We start from the raw sequence: 12,463 nt of genomic DNA on the forward strand, positions 1-12,463 counted from the left end.
CACTCAGCACCCTTGGGACAGCCCCCAAAGGACAACTGCGTAAAAAAAAAAAAAATTGAACACCCCAAAACAGCACTTTCAAAATGTGGGTGAAAAAGTGCAAAGTGGGGGTACAAACTTAAAAACTAGCAAAATAGACTTTTGTGGGGTCTGCAAGTGTGGGTGAGATGTTTTTTGGATTGCTTCAGGTGTTTTTTACTTTTTTTTTAAACTTTACTTTAGTGACTTTAAACCATGCTTGCACCCATTTTCAAGTACCTCAAATTTGACAGGACTATTTATTTTCACCCCCAAAAAAACTGCTTAATGCTTTTCTTCACCACTTGTGCAAAGACGCTAATTAGATGAAATTGACACACCTTAAGTACCCCAAATAACTTTATTAGGGCTATTCGGGGGCATGTACATTGTTAGTGCATCTTTTAGGGGGTGTCAGGCTGATTTCCCCAATTCTGATTTTTTTTTTCGCCTGGTTTGCATTTGCCGGTTTCTATTTTCTCGTTTTTTGGAATTGAATAGGGCAAATCGTGGGTACGCATGCGATAAGTTTCCGCAGCTAAAATACGTGTTGTAGATAAAAAGTCCGGCAGGCGAAAAAGTATCGCAGTGCGGAACTAATTGAATACGGGCCTTAGATGATTAAAAGCAAAATACTGTTTATTAGAGATGAGCGGGTCCGGTTCCCTGAGAACCGTACCCACCCAAATTTCAGGGATCCCTAATTGAGGCAAAACTTTGCGATCCTCTGTGTCGGATCTCGAGGTTTTTCCTTGAGCAGCCATTTCTAAAAATGCCTTTGCCTTCAATGGGCAAAGCGCTGATTGGCTGACAGAGCCATCTGTTACGGCTCTCAGCCAATCAGCGTTATGGTGCCCATTTGCATAGATTGTGTACAGATACATGTAGCACGGACCCGGGAGATCCATGTTACATACATCTTTGTGATTGACACAGAGCACGGATGGGTCAGTGAGACCCATCTGTGTTGCTGTGTTTTTCAATGACACAGATGCATGCATGGGTCAGGAGATCCGTGCTACTTGCACCTGTGTCATTGACACAGAGCACTGACGGTTCCGTGAGACTTTAGTGACCAAGTGCTGGATGTTCTTAAATACAGGGGACAAATGACATAGGGGTTCCCCATACTTAAGCACAACCAGCACCAGGCTGGTCAGAACCAGCCTTGGTTGCCCAAAACACAGGGGACAAACTATGTTGGGGTCCCTTGTATTCTGCGCGACCAGCACTGGGCTCTGATCCGGTCCTGGTTCTAGAAATACAGGGGAAAAATGAGTAGGGTTCCCCTGTATCTTCCAGAACCAGCACTGAACTTTTTCTAGTGGGGGGCTGATGCCACAGCCAGAGGAGCCCTTTTACTGTGCCCCCCAGCTGCATCATCAGCCCTAGCTGCTAGTCAGACCAGGCTGGGGATCCCTGTGGAGCTGGGGATCAGGACCGGATCAGAGCCCAGTGCTGGTCATGCAGAATACAGGGGACCCCTACATCTTTTGTCCCCCATATTTTGGCAACCAGCATGCAGGGCATTAAGGGCCCACATTTCAGCCACAATTGGCAGTCCCTGTCGCTGAAATGATTGGTTTGTTAAACTGTGAATGTCCTGTTTCATAATGTCCTTTTCATATACAACATAAGAGTGGGTGGGAGACCCCAAGGACAATTCCATCTTGCACCCCTTTGTGGCCTAGGTTTTTCAAACTGCCATCCTGTCTGCCACTGCAGTGCCACTCCTAGATGGGCCATGTGTTTGTGCCGCTCACTTGTGTCGCTTAGCATAGTCATCCAGCTACCTCAGTGCAACCTTTTGGCCTAAAAACAATATTGTGAGGTGTAAGGTATTTAGAATAGACTGGAAATGAGTGAAAATATATGTTATTTAGGTTAATTATAGCGTAGGAACAAAAAAAAAAAATATTTGATTTAGCTGTTTTTATGCTTTTTTCCAAAAAAATACAGATCCAAAACCAAAACCCGGTTAGGCAAAACCAATCCAGATCTAAAACATGAAGAAAGATCCAGATCCAAAACCAAAACACAAAACACGAAAAGTGTCCAGTGCACACCCCTACTATATACATATAAAAAAAGAAATATAGCTGATTCATTGTTTAAAATTGAGTGTGGAGCCCGGTCACATGTGCTAAGCTGAGTGTGGAGCCTAGCAATATGTGCTGACCTGAGTGTGGAGCCTAGCTATATGTGCTGACCTAAGTGTGGAGCCTAGCCGCATGTGATGACCTGAGTCTGGAGCCTAGCCACATGTGCTGTGGAGCCTAGCAGCATGTACTGACCTGAGTGTGGAGCCTAGCCGCATGTGCTGATCTGAGTGTGGAGCCTAGCCGCATGTGCTGACCTGAGTGTGGAGCCTAGCCACATGTGCTGACCTGAGTGTGGGGCCTAGCCGCATGTGCTGACCTGAGACTGGAGCCTAGCCACATGTGCTGACCTGAAAGTGGTGCCTTGAACCATGTGCTGACCTGAGTGTGGAGCCTAGCCGCATGTGCTGACCTGAGTGTGGGGCCTAGCCACATGTTCTGACTTGAGTGTGGAGCCTAGCCGCATGTGCTGACCTGAGTGTGGGGCCTAGCCACATGTGCTGACCTGAGTGTGGGGCCTAGCCGCATGTGCTGACCTGAGTGTGGGGCCTAGCCACATCTGCTGACCTGAGACTGGAGCCTAGCCACAAGTGCTGACCTGAAAGTAGTGCCTTGAACCATGTGCTGACCTGAGTGTGGAGCCTAGCCGCATGTGTTGACCTGAGACTGGAGCCTTGAACCATGTGCTGACCTGAGACTGAAGCCTAGCCGCATGTGCTGACCTGAAAGTGGAGCCTTGAACCATGTGCTGACCTGAGTGTGGGGCCTAGCCGCATGTGCTGACCTGAGACTGGAGCCTTGAACCATGTGCTGACCTGAGACTGAAGCCTAGCCGCATGTGCTGACCTGAGAATTGAGCCTTGAACCATGTGCTGAACTGAGTGTTGAGCCTAGCAGCATGTACTGACCTGAGTGTGGAGCCTAGCAGCATATGCTGACCTGAGTGTTGAGCCAAGCAGCATGTGCTGACCTGGCTGTGGAGCCTAGCTACATGTGCTGACCTGAGTGTTGAGCCTAGCCACGTGCTGATCTGAGTGAGGAGCCTAGCTACATGTGCTGACCTGAGTGTGGAGCCTAGCAGCATGTACTGACCTGAGTGTGGAGCCTAGCAGCATATGCTGACCTGAGTGTTGAGCCAAGCAGCATGTGCTGACCTGAGTGTTGAGCCTAGCTACATGTGCTGACCTGAGTGAGGAGCCTAGCCACGTGCTGATCTGAGTGAGGAGCCTAATCATACTAAGCGACTATACTGTAACTTACTTCAGGCCCATTTCTGGAAACACATAACCTTCAATCGTATGGATTAAAAATAATATCTTTTGGCATAAGTTGACCTTTGTGATAATTAGCGGGCAGTATAACTGATTGATCGAGATTACTTTTTCGGTCCATGAAGATAATAATTTAATTGAAAACGATAAATCAAATTTCCCTCAAACTGCTTTTAATTAATAGTCATATCATGTCCCAATGATAATGACATGGGAGTTTTCTCGGGATGCAGTCAGGAAGCCGACGGTCGAAATGCTGACCGCCGGCTTCCCGACTGTGCAATCCCAACAGGGGACTAATGATAGGCATTGAAATCCCAATGCCTATTATTATCCCTACGCCGAGAGCTCAACGCCCCCAGCATACCAAACAAAGGTAAGCCAGGTGGCGGGCGTGGACAGCCATGGGGTGGGAGGGTTAGGTTAGGGACTTAGGGTTAGTCACCCCCCCAAGAGGGTTAGGGTTAGGCTAGGGGAAAGGGGGGTTAGGGTTAGACACCCCCCTGGGATGGTTAGGTTTAGGCTGCGGGAAGGGGGGGTTAGGGTTAGGCACTAGGGGGGAGGTTAGGGTTAGGCACCCCTAAAGGTGGGTTAGGGTTAGGGGGGCGAAAGGTTAGGGATAGTTAGTAACTTACCTTGTTGAGATATTCACTGCTGCCGGTTTTCCGGCGTCGGGATTTGAACTGCGGGACCATTCATACCGATCCCATTTTCTCACCTTAAAACTCGTCATAGACCAAAGCACTTTGGCAGCTATTCATCCTCACTAACTATATTGCAGACAACAGTGAATGTACTGATTATGAATATTTTAGGATTTAAATTTGGTCCTGGAGTACATAAAATGTGCTTAGTCCCCATCATTTCATCATTATAACAACAAGTAATCTGTACACTTTGGCTAATGCCATACATGAATTGTCATTCAAGTGTTAACATAACCAAGAACAACTATATCAAGATAAAACAGAATGTTCTCTTCAATCCCCCTATAAGGTGATTTTAGAGCTTAGAAAAAAAAAACCCTCATCAGGAATTAGTTATTTGGGCATCCCCCAACTGGCCCACCCTCATTGTGCCTTCAAACTCAATTTTCTACCAATGATTAAATAAATGACACATAATCTGGACAGATGGAACCCTCTATTTATTCCATGGCTCGGCAGGATGGCGACATTAAAGATTTCTATTCTGCCAAAATGACTGCACTTATTCTGTACAAATGTTGCTTTCAACTGCTAACCTCTTAGTTTGTGCTTAGTGACTCACAAGCTCATGAGCACTACTCTGGAAATTCACTTTGAAATTATACACTTACTTTGGCTATTTGCAACAATATGTCTAAGGCATTCAGGTCTAACTTATTGCTGTGCAGTGCTGTGTCCACCCTGCTTTTGGTTCTAGCTCTACTTATAAATGCTGCTTTTGTTAATATTACGATTTTGAAATATGCTTTGCCATTCACTTCTCTTTTTTGTGACCTCAATCTCCCCCTTAAAATTAGTGTTTAACAGACTTTAAGTTTTAAAAAATACAAACAATTTTGAATCAGTAGAAACTTCATAAAAATATTGTTAAAAATAAAAATAAAGTAAGTCTCTCCTTCCAAGCACCCACTAAACACAAGCAAATCCTGTGCTGTGCCAACAAATTCAGTCTAAACGTCATCCCAAACTTACTTTAGTTAGGGCATTTCCTTCCCCCTGTTGCTGCCTCCTTCCTTCTAATCTAAGAACCTGTGTGCCCATGTTTGCAGTGCCAGATTAAGGTCTGCATGGGCCTGGAGCTGAACTTCATGAAGGGCCTATTGTGTGCCGCTGCAGGTATGACCAGCATTGGCACCTGTCTTGAACCACTTTATAGTGGAGCTACTAAAATAAATTGATGGAGGTTTTTTGTAAAATGGTGAAAACTGTATGGTATGCTGTTTTTTAACCCTCTAGAATAGTTTAGATTAATTAGAAAAGAACAAAAAAATCTTAAAATTGTTCACTGCAAATTGCCATATTTATATACATTTTCATCCCACATCCGTAACCACTGTAGCAAAATAATAAATATACCACCTTCTTAGGTGTTGCCTTTTAATAAAAAAAAAACAATGGCAATACTGGACCAGGACAGTAAGGGCTAACTTTGACATAGGACGATTTTGTGCATCCTCACTCTGGCAAGAAACTTAAATCAATTACATCCTTATCTGCAGTAGCAGTTATATGATCCATTTTATTAGATATCCGTAAGGATTCCTCTACATCGGTGTGTGTAAATATACAGAGAATATACTGTATATATATATATATATATAGTGACACAGTTAGGTTAGGGGGTCCCTCTCCTGGGTAGAGGACTCCTTCCTTTCACACACACACAGCAGCAGGGAAGCAGCACACCAGTCTGGATGCAAGTACAAGCTGGTCGGCGCCAGCCTTTATTGTACAATGTCAGAAATAACATAAAGAAAACATAAACATAAATCCTAGCCCTGTCGGGGCACTAACTTCACAGGTAGTTCCCTCACTACCAGAACCTGGCAGGGCCTAATGCCCTCACCAGCAACAAAAGCACAGCACTTACAGTTAGGTTTTCAAGTGTCTCTGAGCAAACTCCCAGTCTGCTCTCCCAGGTGAGACAATCAGCACTCAACACACTAGGCTATATTGGCCACTCTCAGGTGGAAACCCTAACAAGCCTGTTACCAGGCTGCGAGAACCAAAACCTGGAGTGGCCGTGGGTGGAGCCCTCCCTCTCCTCTCACCCACAACCCCCAGGTCCCAAACCGGCTTTTCAAAAAGCCGAGACTCAAGCCTGCTTCACTGCAGACTTTCTCCTCGGGATTTTAAACACATAGGACAGGAATCTGGGATAAATGTCCCTGTCACAGACCACTTTACCAGTGATCCTATCACAATATATATATATATATATATATATATATAGTAGGGGTGAGCGGATTCGGATTTCTGAAATCCGAACCCCCCTGAGCCCCCCCAATCCGAGTACGATCCGAGTCAGGCTCGACTTTTCCCGCCTGACTCGGATCTGAAATCGAGGCAAAACGTCATCATCCCGCCTTCCGAGTCTCGCGGGTTTTGGATCCTATATAAGGTACCCGCGTCGGCGCCATTTTCTCACTCGGCTGTGGACAGTGAAGAGGGAGGGTGGGAGTTAGGGCTGTGTAGTGTAGTGTAGTGCTGCTGTTGTCCACTACTTCAAAGTCCATAGGGGCTGGCTGTGTTGTGCTGTGCTGCTGTTGTTAATAGGGGCTGTGTCCACTACTTCAAAGTCCATAGGGGCTGGCTGGACTGTGTTGTGCAGTCAGTTTTCCATAGTGTCCACTCCAAAGTCCTGTGCAGTGTCCCAGTCCTAAAGGGGTGCTGTAGTGTTGTCCAGGGGGTGCTCTGTCCATCAGGGGTGCTCCCCCCAAGTGCTAAAAAAATAATATATTTTCTGTGTTTGTGAATTGTGTGCGCAGTAGCTGCACGTGCATCAACAAAGTAGTGCCAAGCGTGTGCCTGTGTCATAAGTAAGGGCCGGCTGGCTTGACCGTTAAGGGTGCTGTAACCCCCGAAAGTACACTCCAGTCCAAACCAAAAAAAAAATTATTTTCTGTGTTTGTGAATTGTGTGCGCAGTAGCCGCACGTGCATCAACAAAGTAGTGCCAAGCGTGCGCCTGTGTCATAAGTAAAGGGCTGGCTGGCTTGACCGTTAAAGGGTGCTGTAACCCCCCAAAGTACACTCCAGTCCAAACCAAAAAAAAAATTATTTTCTGTGTTTGTGAATTGTGTGCGCAGTAGCCGCACGTGCATCAACAAAGTAGTGCCAAGCGTGCGCCTGTGTCATAAGTAAAGGGCCGGCTGGCTTGACCATTAAGGGTGCTGTAACCCCCGAAAGTACACTCCAGTCCAAACAAAAAAAAAATTATTTTCTGTGTTTGTGAATTGTGTGCGCAGTAGCCGCACGTGCATCAACAAAGTAGTGCCAAGCGTGCGCCTGTGTCATAAGTAAAGGGCCGGCTGGCTTGACCGTTAAAGGGTGCTGTAACCCCCAAAGTACACTCCAGTCCAAACCAAAAAAAAAAATATTTTCTGTGTTTGTGAATTGTGTGCGCAGTAGCCGCACGTGCATCAACAAAGTAGTGCCAAGCGTGCGCCTGTGTCATAAGTAAGGGCTGGCTGGCTTGACCGTTAAGGGTGCTGTAACCCCCAAAAGTACACTCCAGTCCAAACCAAAAAAAAAATATTTTCTGTGTTTGTGAATTGTGTGCGCAGTAGCTGCACGTGCATCAACAAAGTAGTGCCAAGCGTGCGCCTGTGTCATAAGTAAAGGGCTGGCTGGCTTGACCGTTAAAGGGTGCTGTAACCCCCAAAGTACACTCCAGTCCAAACCAAAAAAAAATTTATTTTCTGTGTCTGTGAATTGTGTGCGCAGTAGCCGCACGTGCATCAACAAAGTAGTGCCAAGCGTGCGCCTGTGTCATAAGTAAAGGGCCGGCTGGCTTGACCATTAAAGGGTGCTGTAACCCCCAAAGTACACTCTAAACCAAATAAAAAAAATTTTCTGTGTTTGTGAATTGTGTGCGCAGTAGCCACACGCGCATCAACAAAGGAGCAGTGCCAAGCGTGCGCCTGTGTCCCATAAGTAAAGAGCCGGCTGGCTCATTTCTTAAAGGGTGGTGTAACCCACAAAGTGCACTACTCTCCAGCAAAAATAAAAAAATATTTTCTGTGTTTGTGTGCGCCTTAGCCGCACGTATATATCAAATCAATATAACATAAAAGGAGGACCAAACTTTCTCCGATAAAAATAAAAGAGAGAAAGATCAAGAACCACTTCCTCCTAGTGCTGAAGCTGCTGCCACTATTCATGACATAGACGATAACATGCCATCAACGTCGTCTGCCAGGGCCGATGCCCAATGTCATAGTAGAGGGCACATACGATCCCAAATGGCAAAGTTCTGGAAAATTACCTTGAAAAAAACATTTAAATCATCTGAAGAGAAACGTAAACTTGCCAATATGCCATTTACGACACGGAGTGGCAAGAAATGGCTAAGGTCTTTCCCTATGTTCATGACTAGTGGTTCAGCTTCACATGACGATGGAAGCCCTCCTCTCACTAAAAAAATCTAAAGAGTTAAGCTGGCAAAAGCACAGCAAAGAACTGTGCGTTCTAAGAAGATATCACAAATCCCCAAGGAGAGTCCAAGTGTGGTGGTGGTTGCAATGCCTGACCTTCCCAGCACTGGACGGGAAGAGGTGGCTCTTTCCACCATTTGCATGCCCCCTGCAAGTGCTGAAAGGAGCACCCGCAGTCCACTTGCTGATATGCAAATTGAAGATGTCACTGTTGAAGTACAACAGAATGAGGATACTGGTGTAGCTGGCGCTGAGGAGGAAGTTGGCGAGGAGGATTCTGATGGTGATGTGGTTTGTTTAAATCAGGCTCCGGGGGAGACAGTTGTTGTCCGTGGGATGAAAAAGCCCATCACGGTCATGCCTGGGCAGAAGACCAAACATTCCACCTCTTTGGTCTGGCAATATTTCTATCCAAATCCGGACAACAACTGTCTTGCCATATGTACCATATGTAAAGGTGAAATAAGTAGGGGTAGGGACGTTAACCACCTAGAAACATCCTCCCTTATACGGCACCTGCAGCGCGTTCATAAAAAGTTACTGTCAAGTTCAGAAACTTTGGCTAAGACCGTAAGCAGTCCAGGGACACCTAAATCCCATTGTCCTGTTGTATCCAAGCACCTGCAAACCACACCGTCAACTCCCTCCTCGTCAATTTCCTCCTTAGTCAGGATCAGAAGTAGTCCTGCAGGCCATGTCACTGGCATGACTGACTCTCCTATCCTGGATTCCTCCGGAGGATCCTGCATTGCTATGCCTCCTGCTGCCGCTGCTGCTGTTGCTGCTGCTGGGAGTCGTTCATCATCTCAGAGAGGAAGTAGGAACACCACTACTTTTACTAAACAATTGACCCTCCAACAGTCCTTAGCTAGGAGGATGAAGTACGACAGCAGTCATCCTGAAGCAAAACGTATAACTGAGGCCTTGACTGCTATGTTGGTGTTAGACGTGCGTCCGGTATCCGCCATTAGTGCAGATGGATTTAGACAATTGATGGAGGTAGTGTGTTCCCGGTTCCAAATCCCGTCTAGATTCCACTTCACTAGGCAGGCGATACCGAGACTGTACCGAAACGTCAGAAAAAGTGTCCTCAGTGTCCTGAAAAATGCCGTTGTACCCAATGTCCACTTAACCACGGACATGTGGACAAGTGGAACAGGGCAAACTAAGGACTATATGACTGTGACAGCTCACTGGGTAGATGTATCACCTTACGCAGCAACAGCAGCAGCGTCACCAGTAGCAGCATCTCAGAAACGCCAGCTCATTCCAAGGCAGGCTACGCTGTGTATCACCGGTTTCAGTAAGAGGCACACCACCGACAACCTCTTAGAGAAACTGAGGGAAATCATTGCCCAGTGGCTTACCCCACTTAGACTCTCCTGGGGATTTGTGATATCTGACAACACCACCAATATTGTGCGGGCATTACATCTGGGCAAATTCCAGCACGTCCCATGTTTTGCTCACACAATAAACTTGGTGGTGCAGAATTTTCTGAAAAGCGATCGGGGCGTGCAGGAGACGCTTTGGGTGGCCCGAAAAATTTCTGGCCACTTTCGCCATTCAGCGACTGCGTGCCAAAGACTGGAGCGCCAGCAAACACTCTTGAACCTGCCCCGCCATCACCTGAAGCAAGAGGTTGTGATGTCAACCCTCTATATGCTTCAGAGGATGGAGGAGCAGCAAAAGGCCATTCAAGCCTATACATCCACCTATGACATAGGCAAAGGAGGGGGTATGCACCTGACTCAAAGCGCAGTGGAGAATGATTTCCGTGTTGTGCAAGGTTCTCCAGCCCTTCGAACTTGCCACACGTGAAGTCAGTTCAGACACTGCCAGCTTGAGTCAGGTCATTCCCCTCATCAGGCTTTTGCAGAAGCAGCTGGAGAAAGTGAAGGAGGAGCTAAGACGGAGCGATTCCGCTCGGCATTTGGGACTTGTGGATGAAGCCCTTCATTCGCTTTGCCAGGATTCCAGGGTGGTCAATCTGTTGAAATCAGACCACTACATTTTGGCCACCGTGCTCGATCCTAGGTTTAAAGCCTATGTGGTGTCTCTCTTTCCGGCCGACACAAGCCTGCAGAGGTGCAAAGACCTGCTGGTGAACACACTGTCAGCTGAAGCGGAACATGACACGTCAACAGCTCCTTCTTCATTTTCTCCCGCAACTGGGGCTGCCAGGGAAAAACTTAGGTATCCTAAGCAACCCGCTGGCGGTGATGCAGGGCAAGCAGGACCAAGTTTGGACATCTTGTCCGGACTGAAGGACCTGGCAACAATTTCTGACATGTCTACTGTCACTACATATGATACTGTCACCATTGACAGAATGGTGGAGGATTACATCGGTGACAGCATCCAAGTAGGCATGTCAGACAGTCCATACCTGTACTGGCAGGAAAAAGAGGCAATTTGGAGGCCCCTGTACAAACTGGCTCTATTTTACCTGAGTTGCCCCCCCTCCAGTGTGTACTCCGAAAGAGTGTTTAGTGCAGCCGGGAACCTTGTCAGCGAAAGGCGTAGGAGGTTGCTTCCACAAAATGTGGAGAAGATGATGTTCATAAAAATGAATTATCAACTCTTCCAGAGAGACCAGCCTCCAGAACGTACAGAGGGACCTGTGGTGGTGGATTCCAGTGGGGACGAGTTAATACTCTGTGAGGATGAGGATGTACACAACACTGAAGAGGGTGAGGAATCGGTGGATGAGGAGGATGAGGATGAGGATGACATCTTGCCTCCGTAGAGCCAGTTTGTGCAGGGACAGATTAATTGCCAGCTTGTTTTGTGGGAGCCCAAACGAACCAATAATTTCAGCCACAGTTGTGTGGCAGACCCTGGCGCTGAAATGATTGCTTTGTTAAAGTGTGCATGTCCTGTTTATACAACATAAGGGTGGGTGGGAGGGCCCAAGGACAATTCCATCTTGCACCTCTTTTTTTTCTTTGCATTATGTACAGTTTGGGGCCTAGTTTTTCAAACTGCCATCCTGTCTACCACTGCAGTATCACTCCTAGATGGGTCACGTGTTTGTGCCGCCCACTCGTGTGGCTTAGCATAGTCATCCAGCTACCTCGGTGCAACCTTTTGGACATAAAAACATTATTGTGAGGTGTGAGATTTTCAGAATAGACTGGAAATTAGTGGAAATTAAGGTTATTGAGGTTAATAATAGCATAGGAGCAGAAAAACCAATACATTCTGTGATTTTAGCTGTTTTTATGCTTTTTTTTAAAAAAATACAGATCCAAAATACAAAACCCAGAACCCAAAACACGGAAGGGTGGTTTTGGCAAAACCAATCCAGATCCAAAACACAAAGAAAGATCCAGATCCAAAACCAAAACACAAAACACGAAAAGTGGCCGGTGCACACCCCTAATATATACACATATATATATATATATATATATATTTATATATATGCACACATACATAGGTGCCAGCCAGTATACTGACATGTGGGTTGCTTGCTCCTAATGGCTGGTGACAGCTCCCTCCCTCCTGTTCAGGGCTGACATCTCATAATTTCTATGCCAGCAGTCAGCTCAATCAGTGGAGGTGGGTGGGGATGAATGGACCGTGCTTCAGATGAAAGGGGACATAACTGCAGATGGGACCCCTAGCACGAACTGGGGGCGGAGCTTTGGCCATTATGGGGGCGGAGCTTAACACTGCAAGGAGACGCTGCAAGGAGAGGATACTCGGATAACACAGGGACGGTCTTCAGACAGTCTGGGGGTGGAGCCTCAGATGACGGAGCTTCGGATTGCCGATGTGGGGTGGGTAGAGAGGAGTGACTGGCCGGGGGTAGAGAGGGGGTGACTGGCAGGGGCCCGGGGCTTTACTCCACTGCAGTGCAGACAGCGGTGATAGGGATTTTTTTTTAAATTCCCTGTCAATACTGCCTGCACTGCAATGGATCCTGTG

Source organism: Taudactylus pleione, unplaced genomic scaffold, assembly GCF_031769625.1.
Source record: "Taudactylus pleione unplaced genomic scaffold, aTauple2 ptg000218l, whole genome shotgun sequence".
Classification (NCBI taxonomy): Eukaryota; Metazoa; Chordata; class Amphibia; order Anura; family Myobatrachidae; genus Taudactylus; species Taudactylus pleione.